General features: G+C 42.2%; 1 non-coding gene across 1 annotated transcript; it reads left to right on the forward strand.

Annotated features, from left to right (window-relative positions):
- The first annotated feature begins 4,969 nt into the window (after positions 1 to 4,969).
- On the forward strand, positions 4,970 to 5,041 carry TRNAA-UGC (transfer RNA alanine (anticodon UGC)). The gene has a single exon. It is a non-coding gene; the product is annotated as a tRNA-Ala (tRNA).
- The last annotated feature ends 6,492 nt before the right edge of the window (positions 5,042 to 11,533 follow it).

An 11,533-nucleotide genomic window follows, 5' to 3' on the forward strand; every position in this document is an offset into this window, starting at 1 on the left:
TTACCTTTTTATGACATTTTCCAAATGAAACTCAGATTCTTTAGAGTTTATCCGAATATAAATATACCCCTCTATCTCCCAGCATTTTTCATGAGTACCTATATCCCATGTGGCGTTAAAATCAAGTAATTTCATAGTAAAGGGATTTTTCCTGGAAAACTAAATAGTTTTTCTCCCCGTGGACATGTCTATACTAAACTGAAATCTTATTCCCGTATCTCCCTTCGCCTACAACCTTATTTCGTTTTCCCGTCACTGTAAAGTCTACCAGGGACATTCACATGTTATTTCGTCCAACTGATCAAATTGACACACTATCAACTTCCTCCCTATGACTGTTTTTCGGCGGTTACGCCGGGATAGCCTCTAGATTTGCCAGGACTGCTCTTACGTATTTCTGCTGATAACAAACGTACTCTTTTTACGTTTGACAGCCTTCTCTCCAGTTTCCTATTCATTACTATGGTTAGCCCACGTTGGCTCTCCGCTATTCACGATACAATGCATATAAATTGGTGATCTAGGAGGCAATATTGTTCTAACCCTTAAAAATTAGATTTTATTTGTTCTTAATTTTCTTAAAAGAGTTTTTATACTACTACCATTTCAAAAAAATATTTCTGCACAAAACTGAAAATACTCTCAATATACTAGCTCAATATAACTTACCGACTCTAAATTCTTCAGAGAAAAAGTATTACAAAATTATTTAGATAACGTATTGCTCTGTAACTATCACTTCAATCATTCCCGCTTTATTCCCATATCCCCCCATGCACAGGCCTATCATGTATATTATTTCCTCTTTTCATCTCTTGCCTGTTATTTTCCAGCTTTCTTGTCCTCAGCATCGTTCTAATATTCTAACTATATTCACATTGGCGTGCTCTTCTGTTTCTTCTTTTTTACTACCGTTTTGAATCTACTTCTACTTTGCAAGGATTACTCATGGTAGAATTCTTATGCCTAGCGGATTTCTTAAATAATTTATGACTTGCTGAAATGCAAAAACCAGTAAAAATCAAGATTGGAGCTATTATTGCGAGTCTCCCAGATCCAAGTATTACTGATGGATTTGGAAATGGTACAAGACTTATTGTAACTCAAATGGAGACAATCTAACTAAACAATTCTCCCTGTAACAAGATTCGGTGGTGCTCTTTTCATCCCCAGAATTATATTACAATCACACCGGGATACGATTCTTGCATTTGTCTTTAAAAGATTTCAATTTACTAGGGCACTCAGCTACAGTCGACAGACCATCGACGGATCCCAAGGCTCGACTTTTTCAAAAATTGGTTTGCCACTCAGAAACCATATCACTCCCACACAAGGTTTGTGTAAAAAGTATTGGAAACAATGTTTTCCTGACGTGACTGTACGTCGCAGCGCGTTCGCACCGTGCAGGCTAGGTGGTGGGGGTCGGACCTTATATACGCGCCAATCGCCTGCGAGCGTTCGTTCAGGTTAGATCGCGATTTTGTGGACTCCCATCGAGGAACTCAGTGCAAGCGCAAAATGCAGCAAACGATTGAACAGCGGTACGCCATCAAATTATGTGTTGAATTGTGGAAATTGAATACAAAGACGTTGGGCATGATACGTCAAGTGTTCATGGATAAAAGCATGTCAAAAACTGCATTTTTTATGGGAAAAAGCTTTTTAAAGATGACAGAGAGAGTGTAGAGGACGAGTCTCGCGCTGAACGGCCATTGTCGTCAAGGGCCAACAGGAATCTGCCTACCAGGGAGCCTTCGAGTCGCGGAAAGGCAGGCAAAAGCGTCGGCACTCAAGGGATGTACTTTGAAGAATTTCACACGTGCGAGGATAACATGTCATGGGGCAAAGAAATTCATTGAGATCAAGGACACCGGCTCAAAAAGTTATTATTTTCCGACGAGGAAGGAAACGAAGATAGAAATATATACTTTCAAAATGATCATTTTCTTCCGGTATTCTTGATTTATTTTCGATTTAATATCTTTGATTTATTTTTCACAATGGAGATTTCATCGCATGCATGAGCCGAAAACAATTTTAAGTCGTATTCCCTATTTCAACAGTAACTACTAAGATTCGCAAAGTCTCATGCGTGGATGAGTAATGGCTGCCCTATTTTTTGCTGGCACGACATGACGGTTAACCTTCAAATCCATCCCAGTGCAACCGTTATCTCATCTTTCACTTGGAGAGTAAACTTCAATGCTGTTACACGAGCTTGAGGGATTACAATTTCAATTTTTCTCCTTGCCTCCAAGGCACAGGAGTTGGTTTGAAATCCCAAATTTGGCAAGGACGGTGACTTCACCTCACCAACTACACCCGCTCGCCTTTTTGACAAACCAACCCTCCGCCCCCCCTCGCTCCCCCCCTTTTCAGGCCCTTTCCAATCGTCGATATTCATTATTCACCGATTCAAGTGAACCGAGTCGGCAATCTCGTCGCTTGCCTTTGTCACGGCTCCATGATCCCGCATCTGCCGCCCGCGTCCTCAAAACCAACTCTTTCGATATTATTTTCCTCGCACATAAGGGGCTCCCAAGGGTTTCGGGGCGCTCCTCTAGATGGCCTCGTGCCCGTGGATTCATCCACCCTTTACACTGCTCCCAACCCGCTTCCTATTCCACTTTCGATCCCCCCACCCGCCGCCTCCACTCCTCCCCTTGCGCCTTTATCTTTTCGCGGCCCCCAGCATCGTTTCGGCGATTATTATTTTCCGTCCCGACGCCGCCGGTGACGATCGGTCAGCTAACACGAGAAACAATAAGGTGTTGATTGGATTATGCCGCTTGCTACCCTAATACCGAGAAATTCTGAGTTAAATATGACAGAAAATTAGAAGCTCAAACGAAGGGGGATAATCAAAGTAAAGGATGTCTGTATCAAGCATTTTTCGGCAGTACCTGTTTAAACAATAGTTAGCTATAAATTGATACATGAGCAACAAAGAACAGTCTAATTGTAGAATAAATTTCAATTATGATAATAAAATTTGTTTATTGGGCCGAGATTGAGATCAGATGGTCCCTTCTTCCCCTGAACCCCTTGTCGTTCACACGCATAAATAAATCAACGATCATCAAAACAAAGAGTGTATAAAATTTTTGCAGTAATTTTGGGAAAAAATAAATAAAATATATTTTTTAAATCATAAATAAATAAAATTGATGCTACTTTGGGAGAAAAATTTGTAGAATGGAAAATACATACATATGGGCAAAAGCGTAAGGATTGTTAACTGATATCCTTCACGAAAAAACCTACTGTGGGAAAACACCCACACGAGAAGGGTATGTGGAACACCTGTGAAACCTACTGAGATATGACTAATTTTATTTCCAACACACTTTATGTCCGTTTTTTACTTATTTGAGCGAACAATTGTTCCTCCACTAAATAGACCACGAACTAACCGGGTAAAGGAATTGCAAATATTTCGTAGCTATGACGCCACGAGTGAAACTTCGTATCATGCATTGAAATTTGCATTGAAAATTTTATTGATATCATGTCCTATATACTTGCATCAGTTGATGAAATCTAATGTATTGAATAATGTAGATTAATTATTTGTAAAAATCTAAATTAATAAACACTGGAGGGTGAGTTTTTCGATAATATTAGTATCACATGAGCAAAAGGAGGTAACACTATCTACGTATTCATCAAAACTATTAACGCAATATTTCTCAATTATTGAAATTAAAAAAGATGGCATGCTGGTATTACCGCTCTCAGAAAGTTTTTGTGAGTTTTTGTTAAACCCTTTGGGGATTTCGGTCATTTTCAGCATCATCCATTTAACTATATCTGAAATTCTCCGTTGTACCTTTAACTACGTTGGAAGTGAAAAGAGTAATAGGAATTAATATCGCAGACATGGAGAGGGAATGGTAATCAGAATCATTCGACTTGAAGTGACGACACCTCTGTCATATGTGATCATCAATAAAACTACGGTATCCCTGATCGTAATGAATGAGCTATGAGAGGGTATAATAGGAAAATTAATAGGGCACAATCAGAGAAATCAAAGCTTAAGTTGATTTTGATGGCAGAAGGCAAAGCACACGTCGAAAAAAGGCCTTTACACAACAAACTTAAGATCAAGGGTTACCTCTTCTGAGCCACCTTCCCATTTCCCGCTGAGTGGCATCTAAAAAAATTCCTCACAAAATTGTATGGAATTCCCAAATTTATCATTGGGAATTTGAAATCGGGACCTTTTGGTCAGTAACCAAAAACTCTATCTTTTAGGCTAAAATACCTTTCAAAAGAAGGAAAATAAGAGTAATATTAGATGTAGACAAGTGTATGTTGCTCTTGGGGTTGAGAAATTGAGACAAGTGGAATATTTCAACTAGGTACCTTAGAACTATGAAAAGAATGTAAAAAGTTTGCCTGGTGTATTATTATTTTTATTAAAATTTACATGTGCAGATAGACAGTGTCAGGTGGCATACAAGTCCCAAATGATTACAAAAGATAATAGATAAAACCAGTCAGTAAAACAAAAGTACACTTAAAGGAAACTTCAAAACATAAATCTCTTTCACAATACAAGAAAATTCCCATTTCATTAACGTCAATCAATCAGCAAGAAAAAAAAGATAAATTAAGAAAATTAAGCTGTTACATATAAATTGTACACTACACATCAATCCAATTGCTTCCATCTTTTCTTCAAAGTATGCACTCTGTTAGGAAAGAGCTGTAGTAAAATACTGAACTCTTAACCTAATACCATGTTCCGGATAGCCAAAAAGATTGCATATACAGCAGACCTTAGCAACCTTAAAGCATAATCGAACATGTAATAAACTTGTGAATAAGGAAAAGATTTAACCAACGGCTCTTAGAGGTCATTGTTGTGACTTAATTGCATAATTTCTTCTCATTAATCTTAAAACTTGGGGAACCCGCAACGGAAAAACTAATCTATATGTACGCACGAATACTGTACAACGGGGATGTAGCTCAGTGGCAGAGCGTTCGCTTTGCATGTGAAAGGTCCCGGGTTCGATCCCCGGCATCTCCACTTAGGATATTCTTGTAATATCTTGTTTTGCCCATTGCTTCAGGCAATATATTTTGGGGATATCTCAAATTCGCGACACTCTTGGTTGGCTCTCAGACACAGGTTTTCGCGATAAGATTTTGTTTTTTTTCTCTACTATTGCCGCATTAAGGTGGGCACGGGTGTTGCATGTATCAGATATCCATTATTTTTTAAATATGATAGCTATTAGAGACAGTCATGATTTCTTCCTGACAGTAGAATATAATACCGCCATTGATTACTCACCATGCTTCTGATACACTCATTGAAAAATTTTATTCACCACCAAATATGATTGTTATTTATGAAAAGTATGATAGCGATTTAATAGATTATTGTGTAATATTGAAATTAAATGGCATTATTGATCGGCCATCAAGTCACCTGAGAATGACGTTCAGCGTCGAGGTCTGGATCGCGTTCTAAATAAAACGCGTGGAATTACAAAGTCAACAATTTCATTTTAATATGTTATGTAAATTCTATAATTTTACGCCGGGGGCAACACATTTTAATTGTACTATGCTTAAATATCAGAGTCATATATCTCAAGCGAGTATTTGTCGTATCAGACTTACATTTTATGAGATAGAAAGCAAATTCAATTGTTTTCAAACTCCTAACCGGCGCCATTGCGATCTCCGGAGATAATTTCCGGTTAATAAAATCACGTGATCGCAATTTATTATAATTTGAAATTAATTATTCATGGAATCAAAGGGTTGTACGTGTGCGGAGATGTGAACAGATCGATAAAGAACTAATTACCTCCCTTTAAGGAGGGGAGGAGAGAGAGAGAGGAAAAAAACAAAACATTAATCAACACCTCCCAGAACACACACTCCCCTTAAGATTACGACTTAACGCCGAGATATTTCTCCGGAGGTGTCGAGGAATTGAATAAAAAAAGAGCAAGTGGGGAAAAATCGCACTCTTTAATGACCTTTTGGGTGCAAAAAATATAAGAGAAAATTCGCCCGAAAAAATTTAATGAAAAAGACTTCTTTCATGCCACATATTTTGGTTCCACCGCCCGAGTTATTCATATGCCCGGGACGCTCTCGTCGTCCTCGATGCCGTCGCCGTTGGTGCTTGGTGTCGCTGGGGGGAGAAGGTGAAGGGGGAGGATGGGAGGAGGATGGAGGGGGAACCGACGCCGCCTCAGCCAAGGGCTCCTTAAATGCTTGTGTCGGAGATGGATATCTCTTATGGCGAGAGCCCTGAGAGGGAAGGGTGGGGAGGCCGAAAAAGGTTAACAGCACCTGCCCCGGCGCGAGCCACTGTAGGAATCCGAGTGCTCTCTCTCCCCTTCCCCCTTCCCGATGTTCCCTCGTCTCAGAACGGTTACCCCACCCCTTGCCTCTACCCCCCCTTCACTTCATCGGTGCCGAAAAATCTTACCCCGACCCCTCTCCCCGCCAGCTTTACTTTCCATACCCCTGCGGACAGGGCAACGGGCCCAGGAGATGCCGATTTATTCGTCTGTTTTCCCCTCGTGACCAAAGTGTATACGTATCCATGGTGTTGATACAAGTCTTATTCTCCACAGAAGAAGAAAATGGGCGTGGGTTTTGTGGAATGTTAGCGTATAACCTGAGAAATTTATAGTTAGGAGTGTACAAGAGACCTGGAAAAATCACTATGCACCCTGATTACTTTGTGACAAATTACATGGTGTTCATTTTCAAGTTAATTCTATGATTAACCCAGTCAAAGGGTAGAGACGGGTTTCAATTTTACCAATCATCAGCAATAAAAGGAAGTGGTTGGTATATATTCCAGCAATAGAATGAAAAACGTACTTTTCCACAGAATTTTATTATTAATCATTGAATGTTAATAATTGTAATTAATATTTCCACTCTGTAATTCTTATTATTTATAATGTGATAAAAGTCTGTGGAAAATTACATTGCACCGTCTGATGTTAGGAAGATACACAACTTCCACGAAGTGAAGCCTGAAATTGCAAATTTTAATCATTACCTTTTCATTGGTAAGATTAAAGAAAGAGGTTGCACTTATATTTCACACTCTATTCTTGGGAATCTCAAATGATAAAAAAAGAAATTTTAATCATTAAATACGTACAAGAGGAATCAGATTAAAATAAATAGTATAGTTCTGGAATAATTTTCAACGTTAAAATTGAGTTAGCAATTTTTTATATAAAAAATAGATACGGATACGCAGGTTATTGAAATCTATTGATTTACAACGCAACTCAATCAGAGCATTCAGTCCTACGTAAGACAGACGTGAGAGAATTTTACTGCATTGAGGAAATCGATTCTAAAAAAACATGAAATTGGTCGTAAAATGTTAAAAAGATGAGCAGTTGAATTTATTCCCCTGTATCGCCTATCGAATCCTGGTCGTCTTTAATTAATAAAATCACAGCCTCTTTTTCCGAAGCGCACAGTTCATGATTAGATCCGTTATTCAGGTAAACTAAATCTCTAATATTGGGATAATTATGCCACCACATACGTATGCAACTGGACGAACGGACATTTTCTTTTAAATAAAAGAATTTGGTAAATGGCGAGTATAACAAAAAGGCGTCAATCGAGCAGTCTAATCATCAAAATCAACTGTTAAACTAATTACACATCCTGTTCTATCCAAAGAAGAAGTACTTCTCTTGGTCAGAGAGAGGTTCCTTATTCATCCCCCTCAGCAAACTCATAATGACGATGATGTGATCTCAGTGTGAGCATAGGTGTGATGTCGATCTAATTCAGCAGCTCGTATGAATTAAAAATAATTATAATTTTAACAAGTCACTGGATATGAACTACATGAACTATTTAGCACCAACACTAGCGTAATTTGAAGAAATACCGGTAAATGTCGCAAAAATTGACGACCTTGATTGAGTGGCCTGCCGCCTATTTCACCGCGAACGAAAGAATTTCACGATGCAATAATCATAAGATTTGATCATGTGATTCTTTTTATGAATTTGAGCCTACTCAGACCACGCAAATCCTCATCCTGTAAAATATCCTGAGCTTTTGGTTGCTTCGGCAATGAATCTACATATATGTAATTGGAAGGGCACAAGTGGTAATTTTCTGTGGTATAGAAGGTATAACTTCCGATCTTTCGCCGAACAGGGTAGCTCAGGACACCGGTAGAAAAGTACCAATTTCTCCCCCCATCGCCTTCGATTCCCTTCGAGGGTGACTTTGTAACATCCCTTCGCTCCTCCCCACTGCGGCAGTGGAAGCGCCCCCACCCCCGAGTACACTCACTTGCCCACTAGGCGGCGTCCCAACCGTATCCTAAGCCACTTCGAACCATCGGGAGAGCCACCCGACCGCTCCCATATTCCCGATCGCCTCGTTCCGAAAGTCGGTTTCTAATAACCTTCAACGCCACGAGCTGTCGACCAACTCACCCGTCAGCGATCCAAGGTCGGATCCGGTCGAAGCTTTCATTTTTCTAACTTTTTAAAACATTAGTGCCGAGACGTTTACGTGGCAGATATTAGTCACAGAGAAACCTTTCGACCCTAGGGAAGGAGATGATGCGGTTTCACATTTTTCTCCCGATAGGTATCTTATTTTTTTCAAATATCGCCTCCCCCGACCATATTCTGGAGAAGAGCTCGAGTGTTCGTCACTTTACACGTTGAATCATTAAATAATAATTCAGGTAATGGGTTCCCAAAAATGGCCCCCGAGTAATGGGTAAAATTTTAAAGTTAGCCACATGTGGATAACTTTAAAGTTATCCCAATCCCACCATATGGCGAACAAATATTCATTCACATGGAAATAGATATAAGGAATATATCATCATATTACATACATATACGTACAGCGGATGTGAGAAGGCAGCTCTCAGAGCTCAACGTTGCGGTACAGGATGCCCTCCGGGAGGTCCGATCGGACCACTGGGAGGCGCACCTGCGGGAGGAGCTCCTTTCGGAAGACGGCAACGAGGACCTGCCGTCGGTGTGGAAGATATGCCGGAGGCTGCGGGCCCCTCAAAGACTGGACCCGATTATTACCGACGGAGACAGGGAGGCACGATCTCCCATGGAGAAGGCGGAACTGCTCGCTGATCACTTGGTCTGCAGCTTTTCACCCAATCCTGGGAATTCCGCTTCTGCCGAAATTGAAGAAGAAATCGAGGCGTTTGAAAGAGCCGGAGACGCCGATCTGAAAGACGCCTCGGAAATTCCGAGATTCGACGAGAAGGACGTCAAAGAGGCAATACGTCGCCTCCGCACGAGGAAGGCCCCCGGAAGCGACAACATTCCCAATGTGGTCATTCGGGAGCTTCCAAAGGCGGCGGTGAGGTACCTGACAAAGCTCCTAAATGGCTGTGTCAGGATTTTCTACTTCCCGACCACTTGGAGAAGAGCGAGAATCGTCTGCCTGTCGAAGTCGCAGAAATTGGAGGTAGGTCCCGGAGAATTCCGGCCTATCTCCTTGCTCGACGGCTTCGGTAAGATATTCGAGCGACTGCTGCAACGGCCGCTGACTGATTTCGTCCGGGAGAATGACATCCTCCCGGAGGAGCAGTTTGGTTTCCGTGCGCAGCATTCCACAGTCCATCAGCTGGTGCGAACGGCGGATTTCATCACGGACAGCTTCAACAGGAATAGGGCGGTTGCTGGGGCCTTCTTCGACGTCAGTAAGGCGTTCGATCGCGTCTGGCATCCGGCTCTCTTGTTGAAGATGAGACGACTCCATTTCCCACCTTGGATTGTTCGGATGGTTCACTCCTATTTGAGAGATAGGACATTCACCGTGCAATGGCTCGGGGCGAATTCAGGGGTGCGTCGGATCTCCGCCGGCGTGCCCCAGGGATCAGTCCTCGGACCACTGCTTTACAATATCTACTCCCACGACATTCCAACTCCACGTGGGAACCTCGAGATCCTGTCTCTCTATGCCGACGATACGGCCCTCCTGTGCTGCTCCTGGCAGAAGGTGACCGCGGTGCGAAGACTGCAGAGCGCTGTGGCGGATCTCCTAGAATGGTACCGCCGATGCCGCTTTGCTGTTAACGCACAGAAGACGAAGGCGATCATCTTCCATCCGGGAAATGGTCGGCCGCCAGGAGTGAACCTAACTGTGAATGGAGTCGCCCTACCGTGGGAATCCGAAGTTACCTACCTCGGAGTGCTGATGGACCGGAAACTCCTTTGGAACGCCCAAGCGCTTCGTGTACGCAGAAAGCCATTCGCGGCGCTTAGTCGGCTCCGGCCGATTATCCGCCCGCCGGTCCTGAGTATGGACACGAAGCGTAGACTGTACCAAGCGTGCGTGCTGCCTGTCATCACGTACGCTGCTCCGGTATGGTCAGGAGTGTCGCGAACGAGTCTCGCTCAAATTCAGGTGGTGCAGAATTCTTCTCTTCGTGACATCATGGCACGCGGTCGTTACGCCCGCGTTTCCGAGATGCACGAGGACGGAAAGCTGGAAACCCTGGACGTCCTTCTGCCTAGAATATCTGGAAAATTCTTCAGAAAAGCGGCAGAAGCGGAAGTAAAAGTAATTCGCCGGGTTGGCGACATAAGGGTCTGGCCATGGGACCGTTACAAGCGCCCCATAGCATCCCCAGACGAGCAAGACACCCTTCCGGCAAAGAAGAAACCAAGGCTGCTCTGAGCGGGAATAAATCAAACGACTGACAACGCAGAAGAATTCTTCCCGCCTTAGTAGCCTTGGAGGCTGGAAAGGCGCAGTGTAAGGGCTACGCAAGAGCCCTTGCAAGAAACTGCTCTATTACATACAAATGCATGTGTTCCGCTCAGTAATATTGCCATCACTCCTTATGAGTTCACTTCCGAGGTGATTAATAATACGTCAGAATAAGGTGGTTAACGAACGTAGTATCTTTTATAATTGAACCTCAAAGGTAATTTTGCTCCGCTCCTCGAAAGAATCCCTACCGGAAAAACTATCTCTCCAACTGCCATACTCAATAGTATATACCCGAATAACCGAAAATAGTACAGTGGCTCCCTAATTTGTACAGTGGCTCCCATCCTACGAAAAAAGTAGTTGTGTCCTATTGTTATCGAAACGGTATCTAGAGAGTGACTACAAATCGCTAGTTCCTCTAACTTATACAGAAAAAATGTGCATATCCGTATGCAAAGTAATCCTTTAATAGCTCCAACAAATTGAAAAGTGATGCGGCGGAGCTTGAGAATTCTGTTTTAGTAGGAAGCATGGCCGAGAAGAACTGTCAGTTAGTGTGCATTTAACTTTTGAAATTGATTAACACATACGTATATCACAGCAAAACGGCAGAGCTCTATTCCTTCTTTTTTCGCTCCAAGTTTGAGTTGCCAGAAAAGTGCCCTTAATTCGCCCAGGCCTCCCTCGCCTCGAACGATTGTTTCCGCCCACTGGCGCTCCAAAGTAATTCCCCTTCTATCTTATCTCTCAATTGACTTTTTATTTCTTCCCTTAAGTCCCAATCCCTTGCGAACATTTTATCCATCTT

This window comes from Hetaerina americana, unplaced genomic scaffold, assembly GCF_022747635.1.
Source record: "Hetaerina americana unplaced genomic scaffold, ioHetAmer1.1.p SCAF_10, whole genome shotgun sequence".
NCBI lineage: Eukaryota > Metazoa > Arthropoda > Insecta > Odonata > Calopterygidae > Hetaerina > Hetaerina americana.